At 44.4% G+C, this 12,836-nt stretch overlaps 1 long non-coding RNA gene and 2 pseudogenes across 1 annotated transcript; 2 read left to right on the forward strand and 1 right to left on the reverse strand.

The window, feature by feature from the left end:
• On the reverse strand, positions 1–561 carry LOC129028694 (COX assembly mitochondrial protein 2 homolog; annotated as a pseudogene).
• Positions 562–1,597: 1,036 nt separating this feature from the next.
• LOC129028699 (uncharacterized) lies at positions 1,598–6,755 on the forward strand. Its single transcript, XR_010124084.1, has 5 exons — positions 1,598–1,828; positions 2,037–2,113; positions 2,647–2,748; positions 6,454–6,508; positions 6,634–6,755. It is a non-coding gene; the product is annotated as an uncharacterized LOC129028699 (long non-coding RNA).
• A 9-nt stretch (positions 6,756–6,764) lies between these two features.
• On the forward strand, positions 6,765–9,660 carry LOC129028708 (E3 ubiquitin-protein ligase HERC2-like; annotated as a pseudogene).
• The last annotated feature ends 3,176 nt before the right edge of the window (positions 9,661–12,836 follow it).

The following is a 12,836-nucleotide window of genomic DNA, read 5'->3' on the forward strand; positions in this document are numbered from 1 at the left end:
TTATTTTTCAGATTCCTCTGGAGAATTAAAAAGTCTCTTTTACGGCTGGACACGGCGACTCACACCTGTAATCCCAGCACTTTGGGAGGCTAAGGCAGGCAGATCACAAGGTCAAGAGATCGAGACCATCCTGGCCAGGGCCAACATGGTGAAACCCTGTCTCTACTAAAAATACAAAAATTAGTAGGGTGTAGTGACACACGCCTGTTGTCCCAGCTACGTGGGAGGCTGAGGCAGGAGAATTGCTTGAACCCAGGAGACGGAGGTTGCAGTGAGCCAAGATTGAGCCACTGCACTTGCTCTGGTGAAAGAGCAAGACTCTGTCTCAAAAAAAAAAAAAAAAAAAAAAGTCTCTTTTGCATGGAATTGCCATACTCTCTGCTCTTGGTCTTCTTTTCCATGTACTCATTCTTCAAGCATTTATTTTCTCATTGCCTGATCAAGATCATTGCAATGACCAAAAAATTTTCAAATGCTATGATTTTTGTGATATTCATTTAGCAAGTTAATCACGATGTTGCATTCTTGAGTGTGCGAGTGTGGAGGAAAGTCAGGATGCATCTTTAAGACAAGATGATGGGTCACGGCAGTGCCACACCACTCACGGCCACACGAGGAGAGCTGAAGGGGCAGTCACCAACGAAGATGCCTGACCCAGAAGCTGGCTGCCAGGGAGCCAAAGGCCAGGTCATTCCACAGGTGGCCAATGCCCGGGGGTGGCCCTCCACCGCCCAAACTTATTATCATTATTATTATTTTGAAACGGAATCTGGCTCTGTCTCCCAGGCTGGAGTGCAGTAGCACGATCTCGGCTCACTGCAACCTCCGCCTCCGGGGTTCAAGCGATTCTCCTGCCTCGGCCTCCCGAGTAGCTGGGACCACAGGCACGTGCCACCTTACCTGGCTAATTTTATTTTTTGAATAGACAGGGTCTTGTCATGTTGCCCAGGCTGGTCTTGAACTCCCGGGCTCAAGCGATCCTCCCACTTCAGCCTCCCAAAGTGCTAAGACTACAGGTGTGAGCCACCACACCTGGCCAAGTTCTACTTTTCTAATATTTAAAATATGAAATAGGCCGGGCACGGTGGCTCACACCTGTAATCCCAGAACTTTGGGAGGCTGAGGCGGGCAGATCACCAGAGGTCAGGAGTTCGTGACCAGCCTGGCCAACATGATGAAACTTCGTCACTACTGAAAATACAAAAATTAGCCGGGTGTGGTGGCAGATGCCTGTAATCCCAGCTACTCAGAAGGCTGAGGCACCTAAACCCGGGAGGTGGAGGTTGCAATGAGCAGATATCAGGCCACTGCACTCCAGTCTCGGCGAGGCAGTGAGACTCTGTCTCAAAAAAAAAAAAAAAAAATAGATGGTGTCAGTGATTTCTATTACACGAGGTCTGGAAACACTCTGCACCTGATTGCTCCACTTTTAGTGGTGCTAAGTTCAAATAATTCAGGTGGTGAGAAACTGACTCCCGTAGGAGCGCGGGTGTGCGTGCGTGCGGCGGAAATCCCGCCTTCCGGCGCCTGCCTTTGCCCCTGGCCGCAGCCGGTGAGCTCCAAGTAGGAAGATAAACCGGATTGCAGGAGCGGGAGAGTCCGGAGGAGCGGCGAAGGGCTCCTCTTCCCCATTGGCTGCGCCCACGGAGCCGCCTTGCGATTGGCCATAAGCGCGGGTAGCGGGGGTCGCGAGAGGCGTCAGGATCCCTGGCGCCGCCTGAGCCAGCGGCTGCTGGGAGGCTGTGTCCGCAAGCCAGCGGGGCGAGGCGGCCGGGCCCTGCGCGTCAGGTCCTGGCCTGGGGCACCGGGGCTGCCAGCGTCGGAGGAGGTGAGGGCGCGGGGTTGGCGGGCGGGCGGGCGAACTAGGGGCCTGCGCGGACCGCCCGCGGGGCAGCCTCGGGTCTCTCTCCATCTCTGAGTGGTGGTGGCTGTGGGTTTTTCTGCAGGTGATCCTTTTTAGTAATTTGTTTCACGCAGGCGCCCTGCTGTGGGGTAAAGCGGCAGATTCATGCTGCTGTCGTTTGTCGTTCAAACAGTGGGCTTCCTGGCCAGGCGCCGTGGCTCAAGCCTGTAGTCCCAGCACTTTGGGAGGCCGAGGCGGGCGGATCACGAGGTCGGGAGATCCAGATCATCCCGGCTAACATGGTGAAACCCTATCTGTACTAAAAATAGAAAAAATTAGCCGGCGTGGTGGCGGGCGCCTGTAGTCCCAGCTACTCGGGAGGCTGAGGCAGGAGAATGGTGTGAACCCGGGAGGCGGAGTTTGCAGTGAGCTGAGATGGTGCCACTGCACTCAGGCCTGGGTTACAGAGGGAGACTCCATCTCAAAACAAAACAAAAAACGATGGGCTTCCTGTCATGTGTGTGTGTACCTTTTGGATTTGAGGGCAGGGGGATGACATTGTGATTTGGCCTCCTGAGAAACCAGGCACACCCTGCCTACCTTGGAAGGAGGCTTTCCCTTCCCCACTTCCCTCTCCCTCTATCTCTTCCCTCTTTCCCTCTCTCCCCTTCATTCCCCTCCCCGAGCTCTTCTTTCCCATCTTTCTGTTCTCTGTCTTTTTTTTTTCTGCATTAAACCTTTCGGGAGTGTCTTTGTAAACTATTAAAAAGCGTCAGGTCTTCAACATGTATGTTTACTTGCAGGCCTGAGAACTGGGAGGAAGCTGGAGAAAAGAATACCCTCTGAATCTTTGTGTTTGGCTGCCCAGGCTCGCCTTGACACCGAATGGTTGAAAACATATACAGGTGGGGTTTGACATGTCTTTTTCTTGGTGTATTTCTGCTTCCATGTTTATATTTCTCATGTAAGTCTTTTTTTTAGGGTATGTAAGGGGAAGTCAGTTGTATCTTGCTATATTAGAGGAGCAGGTTTGTTTCCTATGACTTAAAATGTAACAGTCTTTATGGCTGTTTTTGTAGATTGTGCACGGCTGCCTTTTAATTAGTTTGTTGCAAGTGCACGAAACTTGAGATTTATTAATAGGCAAAATTTTTTTCCTATTTATTATTACTGGTTAAGAAATCTGCCACACTCCTAACCATATCATGGTGACTGTTGTTTGTTATTGATAGTTTTTGAGCTGTTTAGTTAACTGTGGAGGGGAAAATTGGAGAAGTTGCAGTAATTACGGCCGCTAGAAACTCACTCATTTTATGAGGTTTTGTGTTTGTGTTTCTGGAGAGACAAGAGTTAGTTCAGTTGAGCTGTTTGTTTTGTATTTGTAACCAATACAAGGTCTAAGGACAATTGTGTTGAAACTGAGGTCATGATGCTGGGATCTTAAGGGCTGAAGTTTCCAAATAAATGGTATATATAGAATTCTCTCTGACTTGAAATTTTCCCTTTCTGGACCTCTGGATGCTGAGGCTAAGAGTGTCCATATGACAGTGCCTTCCATGACAGGAGTCAGCAACCCTTTTTTCTTTTTTTTCACATATGCGTAATTCATTGTGTATATTTTAAAAAGTTTTAACCTCTTCTTCCTAGCCTTCCAGTATTTGTTAATAAATTAAAACATTTCCCAAAGTGTTTTTTGTGAAGCAATAATTCTAAAAGATGCTCTAAGAAAAGCTAAGTACATGGAAAAATCCAAAGTATATGTTTTATTTATTACATTTGATGAATTTTCGGTTTGTTTGTTTTTTCCTCTCGAGAGGGAGTCTTGCTCTGTCGCTCAGGCTGGAGTGCAGTGGCCTGATCTTGGCTTACTGCAACCTCCGCCTCCCGGGTTCAAGCAGTTCTCTGTCTTAGCCTCCTGAGTAGCTAGGATTACAGGTGCCCTCCACCACGCCCAGCTAATTTTTGTATTTTTAGTAGAGACGGAGTTTCACCATATTGGCCAGGCTGGTCTTGAACTCCTGACCTCATGATCCGCCTGCCACGGCCTCCCAAAGTGTTGGGATTACAGGCGTGAGCCTCTGCACCCGGCCCACATTTGATGAATATTTTTGTTCTTTAAAATTATGGTTAGAAAGCAGAGCACAATTGTTCTTTAGGTAGATCACAACTGATTGGGGTTTTTAGGGAGATTTTCTGGCATTCAGTAAATGTTTTTATTTTCCATTATTAAGACTATGAATATTTGATTTTATTTTCTGAGACAGGGTCTTGCTCTGTTGCCCAGGCTGGAGTACAGTGGCATGATCTTGGCTCACTGCAGCCTCTGCCTCCCAGGTTCAAGCAGTTCTCCTGCCTCAGCCTCTCGAGCTGCTGGAATTACAGGTGGTTGCCACCACGCTGGGCCAATTTTTGTATTTTTAGTAGAGTTGGAGTTTCACCATGTCGGCCAAGCTGGTCTGAAACTCCTGACCTCAATTGATCCACCCGCCTTGGCCTCCCAGCGTGCTGGGATTGTAGGTGTGAGCCACTGCACCTGGCGCATTTTCACTTTTCATTAGCTGCTTTTTCCCCCCATTTATTTCCTACCTTTCTGTGTATGATTTCTGAATTAAATGTATTTCATGTCTTAAACTTCTGAATTGTTTGTTCTCTCATTTTCCATGTTGTTAAGGAAAATAAGAGGCTAAGTGAGACGTATTAAATTTGCATGTAGTTTCTCAGATCAGGATAAATGCTAATCTGTTGCAGAACGGGACTCTGCTCTTGCTTCACCCAGGATGCGTTTCCTAGTTCCTTCCTAGAGTGGGGCCATACCCTACTCCAGCCCTCCAGACCCAGCTCGCTGCTCTGACATGATTCCACCAGACTGTATTCCAGCTGTCCTACCTAGACCTAGATATTTTCTTTGTTTTCTGTTTTGTTTTGTTTTGTTTTGAGATGACGTTTCACTTGGTGGTCCAGGCTGGAGTGCAGTGGCGTGATCTCAGCTCACTGCAACCTCCGCCTTCCAGGTTTAAGCGATTCTCCTGCCTCAGGCTCCCAGGTAGCTGGGATTACAGGCGTGTGCCACCACACCTGGCTAATTTTTGCATTTTTAGTAGAGACAGGGTTTACCATGTTGGCCAGGCTCGTCTCGAAATCCTGACCTTGTGATCTGCTCACCCCAGCCTCCCAAAGTGCTGGGATTACAGGTGTGAGCCACCGCACCCAGCCAACTTTTTTTTTATTATTAAAAAACTTATATGAAATTTATTTTATTGTGGTATCTAGTTCAGTAAATTTTGACCTCTATAGATTCATGTAACCCCCATCATCATCAGGATGGAGAATTTTCATCACCCCAAAAGCTCCCTTGTGCTTCTCCTTTTTATCACATATTCCCTGGCCTCGTACCCTGGCAACCACTGATCTGTTCTCCATCAGTATAGGGTATTCTTTTTGAGAATGTCATGTGAGTGGAACCATATTTTAAGTAATGTTTTGAAACCATCTTCATTTACTCCTAGTTAGATGTTTGAGATTTATTGTTGTTCCGTGTATTAATAGTTCTTTTTATTGCTGAATGGTATTTCATTTGGAATACCATTTCATTTGGCTAACACATCTTCCATGGGAAGATGTGATTGGCTTGTTTGAATAACTCTGGGCCGGCAGGGATGAGCAGGCTGGGGTCGGGTCTCTGCGATAAGGAGGTTGTTTGGCTTTGGGATCTTATCCGTGGGAGCAGAGCTCGGGGGAGACCTTGTGGTTAGGCCATTTGAGGCTTTCTTGATTTTACCAACGTCAAGGCAGCACATAATATTTAGCCTTAATTTCAGGCCACACAAGACATTCTTCTATATCTACTTTCTGTGGCACTTTTCAAAAGGTTTTGCCCTTAGTGTTTAGCAGTTGATTATGATGTGCCTTGTCATGGCTTCCTTTGGATTTATCTTGTTTGGGCTTTGTGCAGATTCTTCAATCTGGCTAAGTTTATGTCATTTCCTGAACCTAGGAAGTTTTCAGCCATTAGTTCTTTAGATATTTTTTTCAGCATTGTACCTTTTCTCTCCTGTTATTAACCTGTGGGGTCTGTGCTAATTCTAGGTAGGTAGTTTCAGAATTGAATTGCATTGTGGGACACATAGCTGGCTGTTGCAAAGAACTGGAGAATTGCTTGGTGCAAAAGTGCATACATGTGGTGTCAGAAGTGTTGTAAACAGGAACTGTTTCCTTCGAGATTTTTAGATAGTCATTATTTGTAATCTGGATGGGATATTGTCTTTCACCGATTGAGATACATTTTTCTAATTATGTTGTTTAGACATTTAGTCACAGCCTTCTGTGATAGAAGGTGTTTAGATTTCAAGGTTAAGGTTAGTTCTCTCTTCTCTTCGCTTACTGTGTAAGGAGTTTTATGACAGTTATTTTTGACTGAAACTTGACATTGTCAGTGGCCTAAAGTCATTTTTCTCAGCTTTTCCTTTGTGTCCCAGTGCTCTTGAATTATGCTATCAGTGACAGTGCCCCTGCATAGCAGTGCTTCCCGGTTGGCAGTGGAGTAGGGCCTTGTAAAGAGTTAAAAGATTTTTGAATTGTACTCCTTTTCTACACCCTCCCTTTTCCCACAGATACACAAGCACTGGGACTCACTGGATAAAAGCAATTGGTGTGAAATTGAAGTAGGTAAATATCAAAGACTAAGTTTCTCGGTTGTGAAATCTACTAGGAAGTTAATGAAATATGATTTTGGAAGACATGCTTTAAATAATTTGATATATTGGTTTTATTTCTTTTTTTTTTTTTTTCAGATGGGGTCTTGCTCTTTTGCCCAGGCTGGAGTGCAGTGGTGCCATCTCGGCTCACTGCAAGCTCTGCCTCCCGGGTTCATGCCATTGTCCTGCCTCAGCCTCCCGAGTAGCTGGAACTATAGGTATCCACCATCATACCTGGCCAATTTTTTGTATTTTTAGTAGGGACGGGGTTTCACCGTGTTAGCCAAGATGGTGTCCATCTTCTGACCTCATGATCCACCCACCTCGGCCTCTTAGAGTGCTGGGATTACAGGCATAAGCCACCACTCCCGGCCAATTTATTGGTTTGTTTATGAAAATTATACTGGATCTGTTAGAGGTATGATTGATGTATTTTATTTTTAAGTTGTCAAACATACAGTTAATGATGTTGTAACTTCGGGGAGGGACATTTGCAGAGACTGACTAATGGTATGACATTCTGAAAAGCGGTTACAGATGAAAAAAATTTTAATTCTGCAGATGATAGTGTCGAATCAAGTGGAACAAAGAAAGAAGATCTGAATGACAAAGAGAAAAAAGATGAAACTCCTGCACCTGTATATAGGGCCAAGTCAATCCTGGAGAGCTGGGTATGGAGTAAGCAACCAGGTAATCTTTGATCAGAGATAGAAATTAGTGTAGACATTTTGCCTCCAGATCCTCAGGTGGTTTTAGAAATTGGTTCTCTAATTCTGTAGGAGGAGGTAGATACTGGCATAGTCTTACACGTCATTGAAACTGGAAAAGATAGCTAGATATTCTCCTACTCATGTTTTGGATAATGAGATAAATTATTTTATGCTTCACACACTTGGAGTATGTCGTCTGCTGTAATAGCATCTGAATGAATAAATACATTTCTGTGAGTTAATTGTATACTTTAAAAATCTCTGAAAAATTTGAGTAGCAAGTCTCAGAAACTTGATTCTAAATATTAAAAATATATCCTTCCTTGGGAGGGAGCATGTAGTAAATGTGTTAGTGTGATTGTAAGCATGCTGTCTTTCTAGAGGTCGCTTTGTTCCTGCATCCACTGTTTTCATTTCAGGGATGTTCATGGAATGCCAGCCACCAAAGGGCCAGGAAGCATCCCCCCTGCAGGACCAGCACTTGGCCCTGGCCATCCTGCTGGAGCTGGCTGTGCAGAGAGGCACGTTGAGGTGAGGGCTGCCGCAGACTGGGAACGCTTCGGGGAAGCACCTCTGTGTCCAAATACCTGTTGCATTGTGTGCATTTCACTGAATCGTGTGTGACCGCAGCAGATGTGGTGCTCTGTAACCAGAGAACCATGTCCCAGAGCTCGCTCTCTCTTTACCTTTTTTTCACTTCCTTTTTTATGCTCAGTTTTCTAGCCTGGGAACTGTTCTTTTTTTTTTCTTTCAGTTTTCCTCATTTAATTATTTTTATTCCATGAGTTTAAGATCCTAGAACTTCCATGTGAACATGCTCTTTGAGCTTCTTAACTGGTCTTTCCTATCAGCAGAAGGCAATGACTTGTGCTAAAATCTTGGGGTCAATTCAGTGATTTAATTACCATGGCTTTACTTTCATTTCCTTTCATATCCCAAGTATTGCTTCACTTCTATCTAGCTGTTTGCTTTTATTTTTGATCAACCATGAAAAAAAAAAAGTTAACCTGTTTTTACTAAGAATAAATATGTTTTCTCCTTTAGCCAAATGCTGTCTGCCATCCTGTTGTTGCTTCAGCTGTGGGACAGCGGGGCACAGGAGACTGACAATGAGCGTTCTGCCCAGGGCACCAGCGCCCTGCTTTTGCCCTTGCTGCAAAGGTTCCAGAGCATCATTTGCAGGAAGGATACACCCCACTCCGAGGGCAACAAGCATGTGAGTGTCATGATGGAACTTTGTGTTTAGGTGGCACTCGAGTCTAGTTATTTTTAAAGCAAGACCAGTGTGCGTGTCCACGGCAGTGTTTTTCTCTGGCGTGTGTGTGTGTGTGGTGGTAACAGCAGCGAGTCAGATGAGACAGGTTGGGAAGCCACTTGTTTGTGGAGAAGACTCAGATCAGTGAGCACCGACTCCCTTGTCAGCACAGAACCAAGCTTGAAACACGCACTTTTAAATCAATACCAGAAAAGAACAACGAAAATAGTGACTTGCTTTGTTGGCCCTTCCTATGTACTGGGCTCTGTGCAGGGTGTGTCACCTGAGCTGTCACTCTGTTTAGTACCAGCTCCCCCCTTAACAGGTGTGGACGCCGAGCTGGGGGAGGAGCAGGCATGTGGGGCCCTGGGCGTAAACCTCCAGGACTGCTGGTCTTTACAGGTCAAGTACAAGTTGGATTTTGTGTCTTTTTGGGACAGTCTTAGGCATTTCAATATCATGCCTTGTTTTAATTTTTCTATTATTTGGTAGTCTTTAACCTAATGATAATAGGGCTCTTCTGCCTTTAGAAGAATTAGAACTATGATTTAATTTGCAAATGAAAGTAGGTGTTCTCCAGAGTGGGCAACGTTTAGATTAAAATAAAGGTTTTGGTTTTAGATTTCAAGGCCAGCTTGAGATGCTGTGCTGGGTTCCCACAGAGGTGCTTCTGCCTTTCTCCAGGGCTCCTAGGCCTGTAGGGTGGTTTGCTCATGTTAGTAATCTGTGTGGATTCAACTTACCTGTGGTATCATAAATGTATACATGCACAGTCAATGTTGTGTACATGTATACCGCAAATTTAGACATTTACACAGTTTATGTGCTGCACAAATACATAGCTGTATAGTATAACTGTATCATCATCAGCATTTCATTTGATGGGTCAAATGAGTCAATACCAAAATATAAAGAGTGGGTAAAGGCTCACTGTGTTACTTTAATTTTTCCCACCGTTTCTGAATGTTTGTTTACTTTTCCCTTCTAGCTTTTGTCTGGCCCTCTGAGCCCCAGTGAGAGTTTCCTGAGGTACCTCACCCTTCCACAAGACAACGAGCTTGCCATTGATCTGCAAGAAATGGCAGTTGTTGTCTTGGCCCATTTAGACCATCTGGCTACACCCTGTAGATGCCTCCGCCATGTAGCTCTCCAACATCTCATAAGGTGTGTGTGCAAGAACCGTGTTCTCCATGTGTTTTGTAGCTAGTACCACTTGTAGGCTCTCATCCTGGGCCTGTGTGGAGACTTGGTTTTTCTGGTATTGGTAGGGGGAGCTGGCCTGTGGTTTTTAAATGTGTTTGCAGTTGAAGGTGTTATCCTTGTTGAGAGTGAATGATGAGCAAGCTGAGGCACACAGGCCTGGGGACCCAACCTGGGGGCCCAGGTTCCAGGTTCAGTTGGCACAGCCCCAGAGAGCTCCCCTTTATGCACAGCCCCAGGCCCTCCCACCTTCTGCAGGGGGTTCCACAGCCTTCTTTATACTCTGAACGCAGGCTGTCTTAGTATGTAATGCTGGTTATAGTAGTGACAGTATAATTATATATTATATCTGTTATGTAATAGTAATGGTAATAGTAGTGATTTGCATGTGTGGAGCACCTGTAGGGTGCAGGCCCGCTGAGGACCCCGTGCACGCTGTTGTATCTCATTATGTCAATGAGAAAACTGCTTTTGCTAATGGTAGTGAACTTTGCCAGTGTAGAACAGTAATCCTAGTTTTGAATGCAGATTTTGCTAACATTTTATTTCTAGTATGAAGAGCGTTTATTTTGTTTTACAGTCATAAAAAAAAAAAGGAATACAGTCACATGGTTCAAAAATCAAACCTAGGCAGAGACACACTGTCGCTTCCCCACCCACCCCTTCCACCCATTTCCCACCTGCTGCCTCTGACTTTTCAGTCTCCTCTGTAACCTCCTTGTTCTCTGGAATGAGTACGCTAGTGGTAGCATGTTGCATTACTTGTGCTGCTTGTTTTTTTTTACTAACCATATATACTGGAGTATTTTATCAGAGTGTCGCTCTTTGTTTTTATAAAGCAGCTTAGTCTTCAGTGTGTGGATGTGTCTTTTATGTATCTTTCTTTAGTGAGTCTCTTATTGGTGGACACTTGGGCTTATTGCCACAATGTTGCTATACAAATAGTGCTGAGGGTCGGGTGTGGTGGCTCACGCCTGTAATCTCAGCACTTTGGGAGGCCAAGGTGGGTGGATCACCTGAGGTTGGGAGTTGGAGATCAGCCTGGCCAACTTGGAGAAACCCCATCTCTACTGAAAAATACAACAGTTAGCGGGGCATGGTGGTGCATGCCTATAATCCCAGCTACTCGGGAAGCTGAGGCAGGAGAATCCCTTGAACCTGGGAGGCAGAGGTTGCAGTGAGCCGAGATCACACCACTGCATTCCAGGCTGGGCAACAACAGTGAAACTCCATCTCAAACAACAACAACAACAACAACAACAAAAATAGTTCTGCAGGGCCTGACCTGGAACACATGTCCTCCATGTGTGCATGCGTGTGTGCCTGTGCACATGCACAGGTGGGGATGCATCTAGTGTGGGCTGGTTGTCACCAGATTGCTCCTGTACATCTTGATTTCTCTCACCACCAATAGGGCTGCTGGCCTCCCAGCCTTGTGTGTGGGCTTTTGGGATTTTGCCTGCTAAAGCACAAAGTGGTGACCCCGATATAGTTTGAGCATTTTAAAATATATTAGTATTTAAGGGCCATTTATACTACTTTTTAATGGGCTCTGTTGAAATGCAATGGAAATGGAAAAATAGCCTGTTCAAGTTGCTTCATTATACCTGTTAAATGCAGTAATACGGCGTGGTATGAGATGGGGTTTCACTGTGTTAGCCAGGATGGTCTCGATCTCCTGACTTCGTGATCTGCCCGCCTCGGCCTCCCAAAGTGCTGGGATTACAGGCATGAGCCACCGTGCCTGGCTGATTGGATTATTTTAAAGCATAACTCTGTCTTTAAAACATTTTAAGGCATTTTACCTCTTAAGGATTTAAAAAAAAACTCTACAATATCATTATCCTGTCTATAAGATTAACAGTGATTCCTTAACCTAACATGCGGCCCATGTTACATTTTCCTGGACTATCTCAAAAATGCCTTTTTTAGGTGGTAATTTTGAATTACGACCTGAGCACGTTCTCTGTGTTGGCATTGCTTGACATATGCTTCTAGTCTCTTTCTCCAAACAGCATGGCTCCAGGCCCTCCTCTCCCTGTCTCTGATCATACCGTTTTCTTTTTCAAAGAAGCAGGTTGGTTATTTTGGAGAACTTCACATTTTCTGAATTTGGTTGGTTGCATTCTCTTATTCTAGACCAACATGTTCTTCTGTTAGTTACATTAATCTGCTGGTTAGATCTAGAGGTTTGGTTGGATTTGGATTCAGTCTCGTTGGGGTGGTGATATGTCTGGAGTCATGCTGCATGCTTTCTGTTGGCTCAGGAGGCCTGTAGTGCTCGGTGGCTCCCGCTTTAGTTCTGTGAACTAGACCAGGGAATTCATGTGCTGCGTGTCCTCTATAAAATCCCCACCAACCTTGCCCTCTGCTGTCTGGTTAGCAGGAGGTACAATGTGTACAGGAAGGACATAGTCTAAGCTTGACTTCTTGAACTGCCACCTCCCTTTAACTATTTTTGGTAATATTGAGTTGGTATCCTAGCACTTGCATAGGTGACCACCACTCAGGTTTTCTTTTTTTGAGTATTTTTATGAAATAATAGACTTTTGTTGATTTGGTGTTTCTTTTCTTTTTTAGCTTTTTCCCTCTAATACACACATTTAAAGGCGTAAATGCCCTCAAGCATGCATTTAGTTGTATGTCACCAATTTTGATCTGCAGTATTTTGATTATTAATTGAACACATTTTCTAATTTTCATAGTCATTTTTTCTTAGAATTTTGGGTTACTTATAAGTGTATTTTGTAATTTTCAAATATGTGAATGAATATTTTTATTTTCTGTATATACAGAGTCATTTTTATTTTATTTTGAATGAATTTTTGAAAACCTGTTTCTAATTTAACTGCATTGTAGTCAGCACACATGCTCTGTAACTTTATTTCTTTGAAATCTGTTGAGATTTGCTCTGTGGCCTGGCATGGCCAGATTTGATATTCATGCTGTCTAGATTTTTTTTTAAAGCATTCTATGTTTAATAGAATTTGTATGTGTGGTATTAGTTTCAGAGCTAGGTATGTATTTCTCCCATTTTGATTGTGGATTTGTTTATTTCTGCTTGTAGTTCTTTCACACAGTTTGTTCTTTTCATTTTACCTGTTGATTGATCGATGGACTGATTCTGGTTTCTG

The sequence above is a fragment of the Pongo pygmaeus genome, chromosome 16 (assembly GCF_028885625.2).
Source record: "Pongo pygmaeus isolate AG05252 chromosome 16, NHGRI_mPonPyg2-v2.0_pri, whole genome shotgun sequence".
Lineage (NCBI taxonomy): Eukaryota > Metazoa > Chordata > Mammalia > Primates > Hominidae > Pongo > Pongo pygmaeus.